The following is a 20,538-nucleotide window of genomic DNA, read 5'->3' on the forward strand; positions in this document are numbered from 1 at the left end:
CCGGGGGAGCCCCAGGTGCGGGCAGCGGGGCTGATGGCGACGGCCCCTCCCTGTGCCGGTGGAGGGCCCGGTGCTGCCGTGGCGCGGGTGGCCGTGGAGGGGCCGGTGCTGCCGTGGCGCGGGTGGCCGTGGAGGGGCCGGTACGATCGCTGCTGCCACCCGGTGAGCAAAGTTCGGTACTGCGGCTCGGGTGGCGCCGTGTCCAAGGGCTCGCTGCTGCCACCCGGTGAGCAAAGTTCGGTACTGCGGCTCGGGCGGCGCCAATGCGCGGTGGCGCCGTGTCCAAGAGCTCGCTGCTGCCACCCGGTGAGCAAAGTTCGGTACTGCCGCTCGAGTGGCGCAGGTGCTTTGCGCGCTGGGAGGAGCCGTGCCCTGTGTGTCCGGCGCTGCAATAAGGAACGCCTGCCTGCTTGCTGAAGTGCCCAAAGGGCTTCAGAGAGTCTTTGTGTTTGCCCAATGACGGCATGGTGGGCTCCAGCCGTGGGCCGGGGCCGGAAGAGCTCCAGGTGCGGGCAGCGGGGCTGATGGCGACGGCCCCTCCCTCTGCCGGTAGAGGGCCCGGTGCTGCCGGGCCGGGCCCGATGCGAGCCGAAGGAGGAGCGGAGCCATAGCCGGGTTGCAGCTGCAGCGAGGGAGAAGGTGAGCGCGGGGTATGGGGGGGGGGGTTGGATGGAGCGGCGGGTCCCGGGGAAAAGCCCCCGGGAGGGCGGGGTCCGTGTCGAGGGCAAGGAGCGGCGGGGGTGCGGCGCCGTGTCGGAGCCGCGAGTCGGGGTCTGCTCGGAGCTGGAGCCGGCGCTGGGAGCCGCCCCCGCCCCCGCTGGCGCCGCCCCCGCCCCCGCTGGCGCCGCCCCCGCCCCCGCTGGCGCCGCCCCCGCCCCCGCTGGCGCCGCCCCCGCCCCCGCTGGCGCCGCCCCCGCCCCCGCTGGCGCCGCCCCCGCCCCCGCTGGCGCCGCCCCCGCCCCCGCTGGCGCCGCCCCCGCCCCCGCTGGCGCCGCCCCCGCCCCCGCTGGCGCCGCCCCCGCCCCCGCTGGCGCCGCCGGCGCCCCCGCTGGCGCCGCCGGCGCCGCCCCCGCCGGCACCGCCCCCGCCCCTGCTGGCGCCGCCCCCGGCCCCGCTGGCGCCGCCCCCTGGCCGCAACGCGGTACTGCAGCCCGGCGTTCGGCTCAGAGTGTGGCCCCTCCGGCGCGCCGTCGGCTCGTGGCGCATGCGCGGTGCGGCGGAGCAGCATGGCGGCGGGCTGGTGTTCGGTGCCGGGGCGGCGGGGGAGCAGAGAGGCCAGCGGTGAGGCGCGGGCTCCCCTCCAGCGGGTGCGGGGGTGCGTGGTGGCTGCTCGAGGGTGGTGGGACGGGAAGCTTGGAGCCGGCCGCTGCGGCAGGCTGCAGGAGGCGAGCCGGGTGCGGGCAGCCCCGGGGCCAGAGGCGGGAGGTGACGGAAGGGAATGGGAGAAGGAGGCGGGCACCCCCCCCCCCCCCCCCCCCAAGTCGGCAGTGCTCCCCCGGCCCCGCTCGCCCCGCGCAGCCGCCCCCAGCTGCAGCACGTCCCCTGAAGCCTGTGTCCCGGAGCGCCCGGCCTCCCCCAAGGCCCGTGGTGCGGGCTGCCTCGGCCTCCCTGAACGCGGTCGCCGCTGCTTGTTTATGTGTGGCAGGGGCTGCGCTGAGGACGCGTTTGTCCGTTCGTGCCCTGGGGATGCCGTTGGCTGCGCCCGCTCCAGGCTTGTGTGGGCTGCGTGTGCCGGGCCTCGCTGTGCTGGCGGCGTGGGGGCGAAAAGGGAGAGGCGGAGCGCTGAGTGGCTGCGGACAGGAGGTGGCGCGGCTGAAGCTGGAGAGTCCCGAGAAGGCTGAAGAAGAAGAAGAAATGGAAGGCCAGCTGGCTGGCAGCTGCCTGGCGCTGCGGGTGAGGAAGGCTCCGTCTTGGTAGCCCGCAGCAGGCCAGGCCGCCAGCGTGCCCCGCAGGGTCTGTATGTGTCACCAGCAGCAGCATGGTCCGGTTGTGGAGCGCGCGAGCGCGGCTGCGTGCGTAGGGAGCCTTGTCTCGTAAGAGCTGCGAGACATGGACGTTTTGTCTTAGGTGGGGGACAGCCAAGCGACCGGAGTTACGGAAGAGGAATGGAGGAGAGCAGGAGAGAGAAGCGTCTGAAGCGGCAGAGTCTCCCGGGAGCGCGGAGAGCGAGAGCTGCGGTGAGTGGCGGGCCCTTGGGGCCCTGTCGCCCCTCTTCTGCGTCCCGGGCCCTCCCCTGGATCCTTCTCTCTCCCACGCTGCTGTGATTTTTTTTTTTTTTTTCTTTTTCCTTTTGTTTTCCTTTCCCTGTACCTCCCGTCTTCTGTCTGTGTTTGTGTTCTGCTCCCTCTCCCTCTTTTTCTCCCTTCAGAATTTCTCTAGCCGGCTCCCTGTCTCTCTTTCTCTGTCCTGCTGGCTGTCCGGTCGTTTCTTGCTGTACCTCCCTGTCCAGCCGGCTCTCTTTTTGCTCTCCCTTTTTGCCTTTCTCTCCTTCTCTGTCCTGCTTCGTGGCCCTTTCTTCTCTTTCTCTCCCTCTCTGTTCTCTAGCCCCTTGCTGGTTTGTTTTGGGGTTTCCCTGCACACACGCCCCCCGCCCCTTTCTTGGTCTCTTTGTCTAGATCTGACCCTTTCTTTGTTTCTCGGTCCCTTTTTTCCTGTTCACTGTCCTTTTTCTCTCTCTGTCTGTGTCCCCTGCGCTCCGTTGCCATCTTTATCTCTCCTTTCTTCTTCATCTCCTCCCCCTGCCCCCGTCTCTCTCTCCCTCTTTCGCGCTCACCGGCCCTACATTTTCGTGCTCCGTCTCTGCAAGGCTCCTCGTCCCTGTATTTCTTGATTTCTCTACCTCTCTGGCGTTTCCTTTCGACCCTTCTTTCTCTCTGAGCTCCTCGGTCTTGTCCCTTGTCTTATTTTCCTCTTCCTAGTGCTCTGCCCTGCTCCCCATCGCTTATTTTCTCTCTCCGTTTCTCTGCCCTGCTCCCCGTCCCTGTCTGTCTTTCTCCGTCCCCCTCGGCTGCTCCACAGCAGAGTTTTTCCTTTCTCCGGCTCTCTGACCCGCTCCCCGCCCACCCAGGTTGACCGTCCCAGGTTTTGTTCTGCGTCTCCATCCTGCCGCTGTCCTCATCTATCCTTTTGTGCCCTTCTCTTTCTGTCTCTTTTCGTGTGTCCCCGCTGCTTTTTTTCCCATCTCTGTCCAGCTCCCTGTCCCTTTCCTTTTTCCTCTTGCTGTCCTTTTGCCCTGCTTCCTCTTGCTGTTTTTTCTGCCTTTCTCTCTCTGCGCCATTCCCTCTCCCATCCTTTCTTTCTCGATCCCCCTGTGCAGCTCGCTGTCCCTTGTTTCCTTTCTCTCTTCCTCGGTATTTTTTTTCTTTCTCCATACCTCTCTCCCGCTGCCCGTCACGGTCGCATTTCTCCCCCCAACGCTGTCCTGCTCTGTCCCTTTTCTCTCTCTCTGTCGTTTTGTCCCGCTCCCTGTGTTTGTTTTTTAATTCCTCCCTCAGGGTCCCTCAGCCCGGTGCTGTTTTTTCCCTTCTCCGCCTCTGTCTCCTGCTGCCCAGCTGAGGCTTTTCCCCCTCCGTCTCTGTCCTGCTCCCCCGTCTCTTACTTGTGCCTGTCTTTCACTTTGTCCTGCCTCCTTGTCCCCTTTTTCTCTCTCAGTATCACCTTGTCCCGCTCCCTGTCCCTGTCTTTCTCTGACAATCTGTCCCGCTCCTTGTCCTTCTCTTTCCCTTTGCTGTTATTCCCCGTCCTTGTTCTGGCCTTTCTTCCTTCTCTTTCTGTCCTGCTGCCCCAGTGCCTCTTTTTCCACCGCTGTCCTGCTCCCTGGCCCTTGTTTCCTCTCGCCGTCCCTCTGTCCTGCTTCCTGTCCCCAGTTTTTCTGTCTCTCTTTCTCGATCCTGCTGCCTGTCCGGTCGTTTCTTGCTGTACCTGCCTGTGCAGCCGGCTCTCCCTTTTTGCCTTTCTCTCCTTCTCTTCCTGCTTCCCGGCCCGTTCTTGTCTTCCTCTCTGTCTGTCCTCTATCCCCTTGCTGGTTTGTGTTGGGGTTCCAACCCTGACCACCCACCCCCTTCTTCGTCTGACCCTTTCTTTGTTTCTTAGTACGTTTCTTCCTGTTGCCTGTCCTTTTTCTCTCTCTGTCAGTGTGTCCTGCACTGCGTGGGACGGTGGTGGGAGGCTGAAAAAGGGTGGGAAGCTGGGGGGGCGGAGTGGAGGCTGGAAAGAGGTAGGAGGTTGCAGAGGGGTGGGAAGCTGAATTAAGTAGAGGCCAGCAAAAAGGGAGTTCGGAGGCTATCGAGGGGTGGGAGGCGGGGGGGGGGGGGGCGAGGAGGGGGGAGTAGAGGCCAGGAAAAAAAAGGAGGCCGGAAAGGGGTGGGAGGCTGCAGAGGGGTGGGAGGCCGGGGGCGAGAGTAGAGGCCAGAAAAAAGGGGAGGCCGGGGGGTGCGAGTAGAGGCCAGAAAGGCCCGTTTTTGTGGCTTCTTCCCTGTCTTTATCTCTCTTTCCTGCCTTGTTTACTCCTCTGATTCAAGTTCTCTCTCGATCCGTGTGTTCTGCTTCCCACTCATCATATTCTCTCTTTTTCTCTGTCCTGTTCCTGAGGCTTGTTGTCTAGGAAGCCACGTCTCGTATGAGCTCTAAGACAGCCACATGCATTTTCTCTCAGGTGGAGGAGAGCCAAACGATTGGAGTTGCGGAAGAAGAAGGGAAGAGAGAAGGGGAGAGAAACATCTGAAGTGTCAAAGTCTCCCGGCAGCACCGAGAGTGAGAGCTGCGGTGAGTCGTGGGCCCTCGGGGCCCTGTCACCCCTCTTGTGCATCCTGGGCCCTCCCCGGCTCCCTCTCTTTCCCCCACTGCTACGATTATTTTTTTTTTCTGCTCTTGTGTACCTTCTTTCTCCATCTGTCTCTGACTTGTCCCCATCTTTTAGGTCCTCCCTCTTTCTGCCCTGCAGCCCGTGGCATTTTTTTCCTTCTTCCCCTCTTTCTGTTCAGCTCCCGGTTACTAGTTTTGCTTTCCTCCTACTCTGTAGCCTGTCAGTACTTTTGCTGTCTTTGGTGCTCTCTGTCTGGCTCCTCGTCCCTTGATTCGAGGCCTTCCTTCTCGGCTCCGTAGCACGTCACAGATCTACTGCTTTCTCCATGTCTATTCTATTCTATTTCCTCATCTCTCTTTGTCCAGGTCCCTGCCGCTATTCTTTTTTCCTCTGTCATGCTGCAGGGTTTTTTTTTTGCATCTCCTTCCTGCTCCCCGTTCTTCATTTTCGGTCTGTGTCCTGCTCCCTCTTCTTCTTTCTGCTGCCGCTCTTGCTCTCTTGCTGCTGCTTCTTTCTCCATGTCTGTGGGACTGCCTGTCCCCGTCCTTCTCTCGCCGTCCCTTTCCCTGCTTGGTGCTTTCTCGTTCCACCGCCGCTGTCCAGCCACCTGTCACTTTTCTCCTCTCTTGTAGTGGCCTGCACCCTGCTCCTCATTTTTGGCAGCCTCTGCCGAGCAGCGCGTCTCTCCGGGAGGCGACGGACGGACTGTTCGCCGCTGGATCAACGGGCGCAGCTGCGGGAAGGAGTGCCGAGGTGTCGGAGGGGCAGAGGGAGCGTCGGGGGCCCCGAGCCCCGGAGCAGAGCGGCTCCCGGGACTGGCTGGGTGCGTGACTGAGTAAAGACCTGCGGTCCCTTTTGCCCTGGCGGCTGCGTTTGTGCTTGGTTTGCACGGGACGAGGGGCTGCGCCAGAGGCCAGGGGAGGAGGGGACGGGCTGTGGGGCTGGGGCGACGGCCCCCTGTTCCTGCCGGGGTCCAGCCGTGGGCCGGGGCCGGGGGAGCCCCAGGTGCGGGCAGCGGGGCTGATGGCGACGGCCCCTCCCTGTGCCGGTGGAGGGCCCGGTGCTGCCGTGGCGCGGGTGGCCGTGGAGGGGCCGGTGCTGCCGTGGCGCGGGTGGCCGTGGAGGGGCCGGTACGATCGCTGCTGCCACCCGGTGAGCAAAGTTCGGTACTGCGGCTCGGGTGGCGCCGTGTCCAAGGGCTCGCTGCTGCCACCCGGTGAGCAAAGTTCGGTACTGCGGCTCGGGCGGCGCCAATGCGCGGTGGCGCCGTGTCCAAGAGCTCGCTGCTGCCACCCGGTGAGCAAAGTTCGGTACTGCCGCTCGAGTGGCGCAGGTGCTTTGCGCGCTGGGAGGAGCCGTGCCCTGTGTGTCCGGCGCTGCAATAAGGAACGCCTGCCTGCTTGCTGAAGTGCCCAAAGGGCTTCAGAGAGTCTTTGTGTTTGCCCAATGACGGCATGGTGGGCTCCAGCCGTGGGCCGGGGCCGGAAGAGCTCCAGGTGCGGGCAGCGGGGCTGATGGCGACGGCCCCTCCCTCTGCCGGTAGAGGGCCCGGTGCTGCCGGGCCGGGCCCGATGCGAGCCGAAGGAGGAGCGGAGCCATAGCCGGGTTGCAGCTGCAGCGAGGGAGAAGGTGAGCGCGGGGTATGGGGGGGGGGGGTTGGATGGAGCGGCGGGTCCCGGGGAAAAGCCCCCGGGAGGGCGGGGTCCGTGTCGAGGGCAAGGAGCGGCGGGGGTGCGGCGCCGTGTCGGAGCCGCGAGTCGGGGTCTGCTCGGAGCTGGAGCCGGCGCTGGGAGCCGCCCCCGCCCCCGCTGGCGCCGCCCCCGCCCCCGCTGGCGCCGCCCCCGCTGGCGCCGCCCCCGCCCCCGCTGGCGCCGCCCCCGCCCCCGCTGGCGCCGCCCCCGCCCCCGCTGGCGCCGCCCCCGCCCCCGCTGGCGCCGCCCCCGCCCCCGCTGGCGCCGCCCCCGCCCCCGCTGGCGCCGCCCCCGCCCCCGCTGGCGCCGCCCCCGCCCCCGCTGGCGCCGCCCCCGCTGGCGCCGCCCCCGCCCCCGCTGGCGCCGCCCCCGCCCCCGCTGGCGCCGCCCCCGCCCCCTGCTGACGCCGCCGGCGCCGCCCCCGCCGGCACCGCCCCCGCCCCTGCTGGCACCGCCCCCGGCCCCGCTGGCGCCGCCCCCTGGCCGCAACGCGGTACTGCAGCCCGGCGTTCGGCTCAGAGTGTGGCCCCTCCGGCGCGCCGTCGGCTCGTGGCGCATGCGCGGTGCGGCGGAGCAGCATGGCGGCGGGCTGGTGTTCGGTGCCGGGGCGGCGGGGGAGCAGAGAGGCCAGCGGTGAGGCGCGGGCTCCCCTCCAGCGGGTGCGGGGGTGCGTGGTGGCTGCTCGAGGGTGGTGGGACGGGAAGCTTGGAGCCGGCCGCTGCGGCAGGCTGCAGGAGGCGAGCCGGGTGCGGGCAGCCCCGGGGCCAGAGGCGGGAGGTGACGGAAGGGAATGGGAGAAGGAGGCGGGCACCCCCCCCCCCCCCCCAAGTCGGCAGTGCTCCCCCGGCCCCGCTCGCCCCGCGCAGCCGCCCCCAGCTGCAGCACGTCCCCTGAAGCCTGTGTCCCGGAGCGCCCGGCCTCCCCCAAGGCCCGTGGTGCGGGCTGCCTCGGCCTCCCTGAACGCGGTCGCCGCTGCTTGTTTATGTGTGGCAGGGGCTGCGCTGAGGACGCGTTTGTCCGTTCGTGCCCTGGGGATGCCGTTGGCTGCGCCCGCTCCAGGCTTGTGTGGGCTGCGTGTGCCGGGCCTCGCTGTGCTGGCGGCGTGGGGGCGAAAAGGGAGAGGCGGAGCGCTGAGTGGCTGCGGACAGGAGGTGGCGCGGCTGAAGCTGGAGAGTCCCGAGAAGGCTGAAGAAGAAGAAGAAATGGAAGGCCAGCTGGCTGGCAGCTGCCTGGCGCTGCGGGTGAGGAAGGCTCCGTCTTGGTAGCCCGCAGCAGGCCAGGCCGCCAGCGTGCCCCGCAGGGTCTGTATGTGTCACCAGCAGCAGCATGGTCCGGTTGTGGAGCGCGCGAGCGCGGCTGCGTGCGTAGGGAGCCTTGTCTCGTAAGAGCTGCGAGACATGGACGTTTTCTCTTAGGTGGGGGACAGCCAAGCGACCGGAGTTACGGAAGAGGAATGGAGGAGAGCAGGACAGAGAAGCGTCTGAAGCGGCAGAGTCTCCCGGGAGCGCGGAGAGCGAGAGCCGCGGTGAGTGGCGGGCCCTCGGGGCCCTGTCGCCCCTCTTCTGCGTCCCGAGCCGTCCCCTGGATCCTTCTCTCTCCCACGCTGCTGTGATTTTTTTTTCTTTTTCTTTTTCCTTTTGTTTTCCTTTCCCTGTACCTCCCGTCTTCTGTCTGTGTTTGTGTTCTGCTCCCTCTCCCTCTTTTTCTCCCTTCAGAATTTCTCTAGCCGGCTCCCTGTCTCTCTTTCTCTGTCCTGCTGGCTGTCCGGTCGTTTCTTGCTGTACCTCCCTGTCCAGCCGGCTCTCTTTTTGCTCTCCCTTTTTGCCTTTCTCTCCTTCTCTGTCCTGCTTCGTGGCCCTTTCTTCTCTTTCTCTCCCTCTCTGTTCTCTAGCCCCTTGCTGGTTTGTTTTGGGGTTTCCCTGCACACACGCCCCCCGCCCCTTTCTTGGTCTCTTTGTCTAGATCTGACCCTTTCTTTGTTTCTCGGTCCCTTTTTTCCTGTTCACTGTCCTTTTTCTCTCTCTGTCTGTGTCCCCTGCGCTCCGTTGCCATCTTTATCTCTCCTTTCTTCTTCATCTCCTCCCCCTGCCCCCGTCTCTCTCTCCCTCTTTCGCGCTCACCGGCCCTACATTTTCGTGCTCCGTCTCTGCAAGGCTCCTCGTCCCTGTATTTCTTGATTTCTCTACCTCTCTGGCGTTTCCTTTCGACCCTTCTTTCTCTCTGAGCTCCTCGGTCTTGTCCCTTGTCTTATTTTCCTCTTCCTAGTGCTCTGCCCTGCTCCCCATCGCTTATTTTCTCTCTCCGTTTCTCTGCCCTGCTCCCCGTCCCTGTCTGTCTTTCTCCGTCCCCCTCGGCTGCTCCACAGCAGAGTTTTTCCTTTCTCCGGCTCTCTGACCCGCTCCCCGCCCACCCAGGTTGACCGTCCCAGGTTTTGTTCTGCGTCTCCATCCTGCCGCTGTCCTCATCTATCCTTTTGTGCCCTTCTCTTTCTGTCTCTTTTCGTGTGTCCCCGCTGCTTTTTTTCCCATCTCTGTCCAGCTCCCTGTCCCTTTCCTTTTTCCTCTTGCTGTCCTTTTGCCCTGCTTCCTCTTGCTGTTTTTTCTGCCTTTCTCTCTCTGCGCCATTCCCTCTCCCATCCTTTCTTTCTCGATCCCCCTGTGCAGCTCGCTGTCCCTTGTTTCCTTTCTCTCTTCCTCGGTATTTTTTTTCTTTCTCCATACCTCTCTCCCGCTGCCCGTCACGGTCGCATTTCTCCCCCCAACGCTGTCCTGCTCTGTCCCTTTTCTCTCTCTCTGTCGTTTTGTCCCGCTCCCTGTGTTTGTTTTTTAATTCCTCCCTCAGGGTCCCTCAGCCCGGTGCTGTTTTTTCCCTTCTCCGCCTCTGTCTCCTGCTGCCCAGCTGAGGCTTTTCCCCCTCCGTCTCTGTCCTGCTCCCCCGTCTCTTACTTGTGCCTGTCTTTCACTTTGTCCTGCCTCCTTGTCCCCTTTTTCTCTCTCAGTATCACCTTGTCCCGCTCCCTGTCCCTGTCTTTCTCTGACAATCTGTCCCGCTCCTTGTCCTTCTCTTTCCCTTTGCTGTTATTCCCCGTCCTTGTTCTGGCCTTTCTTCCTTCTCTTTCTGTCCTGCTGCCCCAGTGCCTCTTTTTCCACCGCTGTCCTGCTCCCTGGCCCTTGTTTCCTCTCGCCGTCCCTCTGTCCTGCTTCCTGTCCCCAGTTTTTCTGTCTCTCTTTCTCGATCCTGCTGCCTGTCCGGTCGTTTCTTGCTGTACCTGCCTGTGCAGCCGGCTCTCCCTTTTTGCCTTTCTCTCCTTCTCTTCCTGCTTCCCGGCCCGTTCTTGTCTTCCTCTCTGTCTGTCCTCTATCCCCTTGCTGGTTTGTGTTGGGGTTCCAACCCTGACCACCCACCCCCTTCTTCGTCTGACCCTTTCTTTGTTTCTTAGTACGTTTCTTCCTGTTGCCTGTCCTTTTTCTCTCTCTGTCAGTGTGTCCTGCACTGCGTGGGACGGTGGTGGGAGGCTGAAAAAGGGTGGGAAGCTGGGGGGGCGGAGTGGAGGCTGGAAAGAGGTAGGAGGTTGCAGAGGGGTGGGAAGCTGAATTAAGTAGAGGCCAGCAAAAAGGGAGTTCGGAGGCTATCGAGGGGTGGGAGGCGGGGGGGGGGGGGGGCGAGGAGGGGGGAGTAGAGGCCAGGAAAAAAAAGGAGGCCGGAAAGGGGTGGGAGGCTGCAGAGGGGTGGGAGGCCGGGGGCGAGAGTAGAGGCCAGAAAAAAGGGGAGGCCGGGGGGTGCGAGTAGAGGCCAGAAAGGCCCGTTTTTGTGGCTTCTTCCCTGTCTTTATCTCTCTTTCCTGCCTTGTTTACTCCTCTGATTCAAGTTCTCTCTCGATCCGTGTGTTCTGCTTCCCACTCATCATATTCTCTCTTTTTCTCTGTCCTGTTCCTGAGGCTTGTTGTCTAGGAAGCCACGTCTCGTATGAGCTCTAAGACAGCCACATGCATTTTCTCTCAGGTGGAGGAGAGCCAAACGATTGGAGTTGCGGAAGAAGAAGGGAAGAGAGAAGGGGAGAGAAACATCTGAAGTGTCAAAGTCTCCCGGCAGCACCGAGAGTGAGAGCTGCGGTGAGTCGTGGGCCCTCGGGGCCCTGTCACCCCTCTTGTGCATCCTGGGCCCTCCCCGGCTCCCTCTCTTTCCCCCACTGCTACGATTATTTTTTTTTTCTGCTCTTGTGTACCTTCTTTCTCCATCTGTCTCTGACTTGTCCCCATCTTTTAGGTCCTCCCTCTTTCTGCCCTGCAGCCCGTGGCATTTTTTTCCTTCTTCCCCTCTTTCTGTTCAGCTCCCGGTTACTAGTTTTGCTTTCCTCCTACTCTGTAGCCTGTCAGTACTTTTGCTGTCTTTGGTGCTCTCTGTCTGGCTCCTCATCCCTTGATTCGAGGCCTTCCTTCTCGGCTCCGTAGCACGTCACAGATCTACTGCTTTCTCCATGTCTATTCTATTCTATTTCCTCATCTCTCTTTGTCCAGGTCCCTGCCGCTATTCTTTTTTCCTCTGTCATGCTGCAGGGTTTTTTTTTTTTGCATCTCCTTCCTGCTCCCCGTTCTTCATTTTCGGTCTGTGTCCTGCTCCCTCTTCTTCTTTCTGCTGCCGCTCTTGCTCTCTTGCTGCTGCTTCTTTCTCCATGTCTGTGGGACTGCCTGTCCCCGTCCTTCTCTCGCCGTCCCTTTCCCTGCTTGGTGCTTTCTCGTTCCACCGCCGCTGTCCAGCCACCTGTCACTTTTCTCCTCTCTTGTAGTGGCCTGCACCCTGCTCCTCATTTTTGGCAGCCTCTGCCGAACAGCGCGTCTCTCCGGGAGGCGACGGACGGACTGTTCGCCGCTGGATCAACGGGCGCAGCTGCGGGAAGGAGTGCCGAGGTGTCGGAGGGGCAGAGGGAGCGTCGGGGGCCCCGAGCCCCGGAGCAGAGCGGCTCCCGGGACTGGCTGGGTGCGTGACTGAGTAAAGACCTGCGGTCCCTTTTGCCCTGGCGGCTGCGTTTGTGCTTGGTTTGCACGGGACGAGGGGCTGCGCCAGAGGCCAGGGGAGGAGGGGACGGGCTGTGGGGCTGGGGCGACGGCCCCCTGTTCCTGCCGGGGTCCAGCCGTGGGCCGGGGCCGGGGGAGCCCCAGGTGCGGGCAGCGGGGCTGATGGCGACGGCCCCTCCCTGTGCCGGTGGAGGGCCCGGTGCTGCCGTGGCGCGGGTGGCCGTGGAGGGGCCGGTGCTGCCGTGGCGCGGGTGGCCGTGGAGGGGCCGGTACGATCGCTGCTGCCACCCGGTGAGCAAAGTTCGGTACTGCGGCTCGGGTGGCGCCGTGTCCAAGGGCTCGCTGCTGCCACCCGGTGAGCAAAGTTCGGTACTGCGGCTCGGGCGGCGCCAATGCGCGGTGGCGCCGTGTCCAAGAGCTCGCTGCTGCCACCCGGTGAGCAAAGTTCGGTACTGCCGCTCGAGTGGCGCAGGTGCTTTGCGCGCTGGGAGGAGCCGTGCCCTGTGTGTCCGGCGCTGCAATAAGGAACGCCTGCCTGCTTGCTGAAGTGCCCAAAGGGCTTCAGAGAGTCTTTGTGTTTGCCCAATGACGGCATGGTGGGCTCCAGCCGTGGGCCGGGGCCGGAAGAGCCCCAGGTGCGGGCAGCGGGGCTGATGGCGACGGCCCCTCCCTCTGCCGGTAGAGGGCCCGGTGCTGCCGGGCCGGGCCCGATGCGAGCCGAAGGAGGAGCGGAGCCATAGCCGGGTTGCAGCTGCAGCGAGGGAGAAGGTGAGCGCGGGGTATGGGGGGGGGGGTTGGATGGAGCGGCGGGTCCCGGGGAAAAGCCCCCGGGAGGGCGGGGTCCGTGTCGAGGGCAAGGAGCGGCGGGGGTGCGGCGCCGTGTCGGAGCCGCGAGTCGGGGTCTGCTCGGAGCTGGAGCCGGCGCTGGGAGCCGCCCCCGCCCCCGCTGGCGCCGCCCCCGCCCCCGCTGGCGCCGCCCCCGCCCCCGCTGGCGCCGCCCCCGCCCCCGCTGGCGCCGCCCCCCGCCCCCGCTGGCGCCGCCCCCGCCCCCGCTGGCGCCGCCCCCGCCCCCGCTGGCGCCGCCCCCGCCCCCGCTGGCGCCGCCCCCGCCCCCGCTGGCGCCGCCCCCGCCCCCGCTGGCGCCGCCCCCGCCCCCGCTGGCGCCGCCCCCCGCCCCCGCTGGCGCCGCCCCCGCCCCCGCCGGCGCCGCCCCCGCCCCCCGCCCCCGCTGGCGCCGCCCCCGCCCCCGCTGGCGCCGCCCCCGCCCCCGCTGGCGCCGCCCCCGCCCCCGCTGGCGCCGCCCCCGCCCCCGCTGGCGCCGGCCCCGCCCCCGCTGGCGCCGCCGGCGCCGCCCCCGCCGGCACCGCCCCCGGCCCCGCTGGCGCCGCCCCCTGGCCGCAACGCGGTACTGCAGCCCGGCGTTCGGCTCAGAGTGTGGCCCCTCCGGCGCGCCGTCGGCTCGTGGCGCATGCGCGGTGCGGCGGAGCAGCATGGCGGCGGGCTGGTGTTCGGTGCCGGGGCGGCGGGGGAGCAGAGAGGCCAGCGGTGAGGCGCGGGCTCCCCTCCAGCGGGTGCGGGGGTGCGTGGTGGCTGCTCGAGGGTGGTGGGACGGGAAGCTTGGAGCCGGCCGCTGCGGCAGGCTGCAGGAGGCGAGCCGGGTGCGGGCAGCCCCGGGGCCAGAGGCGGGAGGTGACGGAAGGGAATGGGAGAAGGAGGCGGGCACCCCCCCCCCCCCCCAGGTCGGCAGTGCTCCCCCGGCCCCGCTCGCCCCGCGCAGCCGCCCCCAGCTGCAGCACGTCCCCTGAAGCCTGTGTCCCGGAGCGCCCGGCCTCCCCCAAGGCCCGTGGTGCGGGCTGCCTCGGCCTCCCTGAACGCGGTCGCCGCTGCTTGTTTATGTGTGGCAGGGGCTGCGCTGAGGACGCGTTTGTCCGTTCGTGCCCTGGGGATGCCGTTGGCTGCGCCCGCTCCAGGCTTGTGTGGGCTGCGTGTGCCGGGCCTCGCTGTGCTGGCGGCGTGGGGGCGAAAAGGGAGAGGCGGAGCGCTGAGTGGCTGCGGACAGGAGGTGGCGCGGCTGAAGCTGGAGAGTCCCGAGAAGGCTGAAGAAGAAGAAGAAATGGAAGGCCAGCTGGCTGGCAGCTGCCTGGCGCTGCGGGTGAGGAAGGCTCCGTCTTGGTAGCCCGCAGCAGGCCAGGCCGCCAGCGTGCCCCGCAGGGTCTGTATGTGTCACCAGCAGCAGCATGGTCCGGTTGTGGAGCGCGCGAGCGCGGCTGCGTGCGTAGGGAGCCTTGTCTCGTAAGAGCTGCGAGACATGGACGTTTTCTCTTAGGTGGGGGACAGCCAAGCGACCGGAGTTACGGAAGAGGAATGGAGGAGAGCAGGACAGAGAAGCGTCTGAAGTGGCAGAGTCTCCCGGGAGCGCGGAGAGCGAGAGCCGCGGTGAGTGGCGGGCCCTCGGGGCCCTGTCGCCCCTCTTCTGTGTCCCGAGCCGTCCCCTGGATCCTTCTCTCTCCCACGCTGCTGTGATTTTTTTTTCTTTTTCTTTTTCCTTTTGTTTTCCTTTCCCTGTACCTCCCGTCTTCTGTCTGTGTTTGTGTTCTGCTCCCTCTCCCTCTTTTTCTCCCTTCAGAATTTCTCTAGCCGGCTCCCTGTCTCTCTTTCTCTGTCCTGCTGGCTGTCCGGTCGTTTCTTGCTGTACCTCCCTGTCCAGCCGGCTCTCTTTTTGCTCTCCCTTTTTGCCTTTCTCTCCTTCTCTGTCCTGCTTCGTGGCCCTTTCTTCTCTTTCTCTCCCTCTCTGTTCTCTAGCCCCTTGCTGGTTTGTTTTGGGGTTTCCCTGCACACACGCCCCCCGCCCCTTTCTTGGTCTCTTTGTCTAGATCTGACCCTTTCTTTGTTTCTCGGTCCCTTTTTTCCTGTTCACTGTCCTTTTTCTCTCTCTGTCTGTGTCCCCTGCGCTCCGTTGCCATCTTTATCTCTCCTTTCTTCTTCATCTCCTCCCCCTGCCCCCGTCTCTCTCTCCCTCTTTCGCGCTCACCGGCCCTACATTTTCGTGCTCCGTCTCTGCAAGGCTCCTCGTCCCTGTATTTCTTGATTTCTCTACCTCTCTGGCGTTTCCTTTCGACCCTTCTTTCTCTCTGAGCTCCTCGGTCTTCTCCCTTGTCTTATTTTCCTCTTCCTAGTGCTCTGCCCTGCTCCCCATCGCTTATTTTCTCTCTCCGTTTCTCTGCCCTGCTCCCCGTCCCTGTCTGTCTTTCTCCGTCCCCCTCTGCTGCTCCACAGCAGAGTTTTTCCTTTCTCCGGCTCTCTGACCCGCTCCCCGCCCACCCAGGTTGACCGTCCCAGGTTTTGTTCTGCGTCTCCATCCTGCCGCTGTCCTCATCTATCCTTTTGTGCCCTTCTCTTTCTGTCTCTTTTCGTGTGTCCCCGCTGCTTTTTTTCCCATCTCTGTCCAGCTCCCTGTCCCTTTCCTTTTTCCTCTTGCTGTCCTTTTGCCCTGCTTCCTCTTGCTGTTTTTTCTGCCTTTCTCTCTCTGCGCCATTCCCTCTCCCATCCTTTCTTTCTCGATCCCCCTGTGCAGCTCGCTGTCCCTTGTTTCCTTTCTCTCTTCCTCGGTATTTTTTTTCTTTCTCCATACCTCTCTCCCGCTGCCCGTCACGGTCGCATTTCTCCCCCCAACGCTGTCCTGCTCTGTCCCTTTTCTCTCTCTCTGTCGTTTTGTCCCGCTCCCTGTGTTTGTTTTTTAATTCCTCCCTCAGGGTCCCTCAGCCCGGTGCTGTTTTTTCCCTTCTCCGCCTCTGTCTCCTGCTGCCCAGCTGAGGCTTTTCCCCCTCCGTCTCTGTCCTGCTCCCCCGTCTCTTACTTGTGCCTGTCTTTCACTTTGTCCTGCCTCCTTGTCCCCTTTTTCTCTCTCAGTATCACCTTGTCCCGCTCCCTGTCCCTGTCTTTCTCTGACAATGTGTCCCGCTCCTTGTCCTTCTCTTTCCCTTTGCTGTTATTCCCCGTCCTTGTTCTGGCCTTTCTTCCTTCTCTTTCTGTCCTGCTGCCCCAGTGCCTCTTTTTCCACCGCTGTCCTGCTCCCTGGCCCTTGTTTCCTCTCGCCGTCCCTCTGTCCTGCTTCCTGTCCCCAGTTTTTCTGTCTCTCTTTCTCGATCCTGCTGCCTGTCCGGTCGTTTCTTGCTGTACCTGCCTGTGCAGCCGGCTCTCCCTTTTTGCCTTTCTCTCCTTCTCTTCCTGCTTCCCGGCCCGTTCTTGTCTTCCTCTCTGTCTGTCCTCTATCCCCTTGCTGGTTTGTGTTGGGGTTCCAACCCTGACCACCCACCCCCTTCTTCGTCTGACCCTTTCTTTGTTTCTTAGTACGTTTCTTCCTGTTGCCTGTCCTTTTTCTCTCTCTGTCAGTGTGTCCTGCACTGCGTGGGACGGTGGTGGGAGGCTGAAAAAGGGTGGGAAGCTGGGGGGGCGGAGTGGAGGCTGGAAAGAGGTAGGAGGTTGCAGAGGGGTGGGAAGCTGAATTAAGTAGAGGCCAGCAAAAAGGGAGTTCGGAGGCTATCGAGGGGTGGGAGGCGGGGGGGGGGGGGGCGAGGAGGGGGGAGTAGAGGCCAGGAAAAAAAAGGAGGCCGGAAAGGGGTGGGAGGCTGCAGAGGGGTGGGAGGCCGGGGGCGAGAGTAGAGGCCAGAAAAAAGGGGAGGCCGGGGGGTGCGAGTAGAGGCCAGAAAGGCCCGTTTTTGTGGCTTCTTCCCTGTCTTTATCTCTCTTTCCTGCCTTGTTTACTCCTCTGATTCAAGTTCTCTCTCGATCCGTGTGTTCTGCTTCCCACTCATCATATTCTCTCTTTTTCTCTGTCCTGTTCCTGAGGCTTGTTGTCTAGGAAGCCACGTCTCGTATGAGCTCTAAGACAGCCACATGCATTTTCTCTCAGGTGGAGGAGAGCCAAACGATTGGAGTTGCGGAAGAAGAAGGGAAGAGAGAAGGGGAGAGAAACATCTGAAGTGTCAAAGTCTCCCGGCAGCACCGAGAGTGAGAGCTGCGGTGAGTCGTGGGCCCTCGGGGCCCTGTCACCCCTCTTGTGCATCCTGGGCCCTCCCCGGCTCCCTCTCTTTCCCCCACTGCTACGATTATTTTTTTTTTCTGCTCTTGTGTACCTTCTTTCTCCATCTGTCTCTGACTTGTCCCCATCTTTTAGGTCCTCCCTCTTTCTGCCCTGCAGCCCGTGGCATTTTTTTCCTTCTTCCCCTCTTTCTGTTCAGCTCCCGGTTACTAGTTTTGCTTTCCTCCTACTCTGTAGCCTGTCAGTACTTTTGCTGTCTTTGGTGCTCTCTGTCTGGCTCCTCGTCCCTTGATTCGAGGCCTTCCTTCTCGGCTCCGTAGCACGTCACAGATCTACTGCTTTCTCCATGTCTATTCTATTCTATTTCCTCATCTCTCTTTGTCCAGGTCCCTGCCGCTATTCTTTTTTCCTCTGTCATGCTGCAGGGTTTTTTTTTTGCATCTCCTTCCTGCTCCCCGTTCTTCATTTTCGGTCTGTGTCCTGCTCCCTCTTCTTCTTTCTGCTGCCGCTCTTGCTCTCTTGCTGCTGCTTCTTTCTCCATGTCTGTGGGACTGCCTGTCCCCGTCCTTCTCTCGCCGTCCCTTTCCCTGCTTGGTGCTTTCTCGTTCCACCGCCGCTGTCCAGCCACCTGTCACTTTTCTCCTCTCTTGTAGTGGCCTGCACCCTGCTCCTCATTTTTGGCAGCCTCTGCCGAGCAGCGCGTCTCTCCGGGAGGCGACGGACGGACTGTTCGCCGCTGGATCAACGGGCGCAGCTGCGGGAAGGAGTGCCGAGGTGTCGGAGGGGCAGAGGGAGCGTCGGGGGCCCCGAGCCCCGGAGCAGAGCGGCTCCCGGGACTGGCTGGGTGCGTGACTGAGTAAAGACCTGCGGTCCCTTTTGCCCTGGCGGCTGCGTTTGTGCTTGGTTTGCACGGGACGAGGGGCTGCGAGAGGCCAGGGGAGGAGGGGACGGGCTGTGGGGCTGGGGCGACGGCCCCCTGTTCCTGCCGGGGTCCAGCCGTGGGCCGGGGCCGGGGGAGCCCCAGGTGCGGGCAGCGGGGCTGATGGCGACGGCCCCTCCCTGTGCCGGTGGAGGGCCCGGTGCTGCCGTGGCGCGGGTGGCCGTGGAGGGGGCCGGTGCTGCCGTGGCGCGGGTGGCCGTGGAGGGGGCCGGTACGATCGCTGCTGCCACCCGGTGAGCAAAGTTCGGTACTGCGGCTCGGGTGGCGCCGTGTCCAAGGGCTCGCTGCTGCCACCCGGTGAGCAAAGTTCGGTACTCGCGGCTCGGGCGGCGCCAATGCGCGGTGGCGCCGTGTCCAAGAGCTCGCTGCTGCTGCCACCCGGTGAGCAAAGTTCGGTACTGCCGCTCGAGTGGCGCAGGTGCTTTGCGCGCTGGGAGGAGCCGTTGCCCTGTGTGTCCGGCGCTGCAATAAGGAACGCCTGCCTGCTTGCTGAAGTGCCCAAAGGGCTTCAGAGAGTCTTTGTGTTTGCCCAATGACGGCATGGTGGGGCTCCAGCCGTGGGCCGGGGGCCGGAAGAGCTCCAGGTGCGGGCAGCGGGGCTGATGGCGACGGCCCCTCCCTCTGCCGGTAGAGGGCCCGGTGCTGCCGGGCCGGGCCCGATGCGAGCCGAAGGAGGAGCGGAGCCATAGCCGGGTTGCAGCTGCAGCGAGGGAGAAGGTGAGCGCGGGGTATGGGGGGGGGGGTTGGATGGAGCGGCGGGTCCCGGGGAAAAGCCCCCGGGAGGGGCGGGGTCCGTGTCGAGGGCAAGGAGCGGCGGGGGTGCGGCGCCGTGTCGGAGCCGCGAGTCGGGGTCTGCTCGGAGCTGAGCCGGCGCTGGGAGCCGCCCCCGCCCCCGCTGGCGCCGCCCCCGCCCCTCCGCTGGCGCCCGCCCCCCGCCCCCGCTGGCGCCGCCCCCGCTGGCGCCGCCCCCGCCCCCGCTGGCGCCGCCCCCGCCCCCGCTGGCGCCGCCCCCGCCCCCGCTGGCGCCGCCCCCCGCCCCCCGCTGGCGCCGCCCCGCCCCGCTGGCCGCCGCCCCCGCCCCCCGCTGCCCCGCCCCCGCCCCCGCTGGCGCCGCCCCCGCCCCCGCTGGCGCCGCCCCCGCCCCCGCTGGCCCCGCCCCCGCTGGCGCCGCCCCCCGCCCCCGCTGGCGCCGCCCCCGCCCCCGCTGGCGCCGCCCCCGCCCCCGCTGGCGCCGCCCCCGCCCCCGCTGGCGCCGCCCCCGCCCCCCGCTGGCGCCGCCGGCGCCGGGCCCCCCGCCGGCACCGCCCCCGCCCCTGCTGCGCCGCCGCCCCGGCCCCGCTGGCGCCCCCCCCTGGCCGCAACGCGGTACTGCAGCCCGGCGTTCGGCTCAGAGTGTGGCCCCCTCCGGCGCGCCGTCGGCTCGTGGCGCATGCGCGGTGCGGCGGAGCAGCATGGCGGCGGGCTGGTGTTCGGTTGCCGGGGCGGCGGGGGAGCAGAGAGGCCAGCGGTGAGGCGCGGGCTCCCCTCCAGCGGGTGCGGGGGGTGCGTGGTGGCTGCTCGAGGGTGGTGGGACGGGAAGCTTGGAGCCGGCCGCTGCGGGCAGGCTGCAGGAGGCGAGCCGGGTGCGGGCAGCCCCGGGGCCAGAGGCGGGAGGTGACGGAAGGGAATGGGAGAAGGAGGCGGGCACCCCCCCCCCCCCCCCCCAAGTCGGCAGTGCTCCCCCCGGCCCCGCTCGCCCCGCGCAGCCGCCCCCAGCTGCAGCACGTCCCCTGAAGCCTGTGTCCCGGAGCGCCCGGCCTCCCCAAGGCCCGTGGTGCGGGCTGCCTCGGCCTCCTGAACGCGGTCGCCGCTGCTTGTTTATGTGTGGCAGGGGCTGCGCTGAGGACGCGTTTGTCCGTTCGTGCCCTGGGGATGCCGTTGGCTGCGCCCGCTCCAGGCTTGTGTGGGCTGCGTGTGCCGGGCCTCGCTGTGCTGGCGGCGTGGGGGCGAAAAGGGAGAGGCGGAGCGCTGAGTGGCTGCGGACAGGAGGTGGCGCGGCTGAAGCTGGAGAGTCCCGAGAAGGCTGAAGAAGAAGAAGAAATGGAAGGCCAGCTGGCTGCAGCTGCCTGGCGCTGCGGGTGAGGGAAGGCTCCGTCTTGGTAGCCCGCAGCAGGCCAGGCCGGCCAGCGTGCCCCGCAGGGTCTGTATGTGTCACCAGCAGCAGCATGGTCCGGTTGTGGAGCGCGCGAGCGCGGCTGCGTGCGTAGGGAGCCTTGTCTCGTAAGAGCTGCGAGACATGGACGATGTCCTTAGGTGGGGGACAGCCAAGGCGACCGAGTTACAGAGAACCGAGGAATGGAGGAGAGCAGAGAGAGAAGCGTCTGAAGCGGCAGAGTCTCCCGGGAGCGCGGAGAGCGAGAGCTGCGGTGAGTGGCGGGCCCTTGGGGCCCTGTCGCCCCTCTTCTGCGTCCCGGGCCCTCCCCTGGATCCTTCTCTCTCCCACGCTGCTGTGATTTTTTTTTTTTTTTTCTTTTTCCTTTGTTTTCCTTTCCCTGTACCTCCCGTCTTCTGTCTGTGTTTGTGTTCTGCTCCCTCTCCCTCTTTTTCTCCCTTCAGAATTTCTCTAGCCGGCTCCCTGTCTCTCTTTCTCTGTCCTGCTGGCTGTCCGGGTCGTTTCTTGCTGTACCTCCCTGTCCAGCCGGCTCTCTTTTTGCTCTCCCTTTTTGCCTTTCTCTCCTTCTCTGTCCTGCTTCGTGGCCCTTTCTTCTCTTTCTCTCCCTCTCTGTTCTCTAGCCCCTTGCTGGTTTGTTTTGGGGTTTCCCTGCACACACGCCCCCCGCCCCTTTCTTGGTCTCTTTGTCTAGATCTGACCCTTTCTTTGTTTCTCGGTCCCTTTTTTCCTGTTCACTGTCCTTTTTCTCTCTCTGTCTGTGTCCCCTGCGCTCCGTTGCCATCTTTATCTCTCCTTTCGTTCTTCATCTCCTCCCCCTGCCCCCGTCTCTCTCTCCCTCTTTCGCGCTCACCGGCCCTACATTTTCGTGCTCCGTCTCTGCAAGGCTCTCGTCCCT

The 20,538-nt window shown here is 64.7% G+C and overlaps 2 long non-coding RNA genes across 2 annotated transcripts; both read left to right on the top strand.

The window, feature by feature from the left end:
* The first annotated feature begins 250 nt into the window (after positions 1-250).
* LOC142362878 (uncharacterized) lies at positions 251-5,235 on the top strand. Its single transcript, XR_012765348.1, has 3 exons — positions 251-639; positions 2,068-2,177; positions 4,655-5,235. It is a non-coding gene; the product is annotated as an uncharacterized LOC142362878 (long non-coding RNA).
* An 809-nt stretch (positions 5,236-6,044) lies between these two features.
* LOC142362870 (uncharacterized) lies at positions 6,045-11,513 on the top strand. The gene is made up of 4 exons (XR_012765341.1): positions 6,045-6,433; positions 7,911-8,020; positions 10,498-10,607; positions 11,282-11,513. It is a non-coding gene; the product is annotated as an uncharacterized LOC142362870 (long non-coding RNA).
* The last annotated feature ends 9,025 nt before the right edge of the window (positions 11,514-20,538 follow it).

Source organism: Opisthocomus hoazin, chromosome 12 (assembly GCF_030867145.1).
Source record: "Opisthocomus hoazin isolate bOpiHoa1 chromosome 12, bOpiHoa1.hap1, whole genome shotgun sequence".
In the NCBI taxonomy this organism is placed as follows: domain Eukaryota; kingdom Metazoa; phylum Chordata; class Aves; order Opisthocomiformes; family Opisthocomidae; genus Opisthocomus; species Opisthocomus hoazin.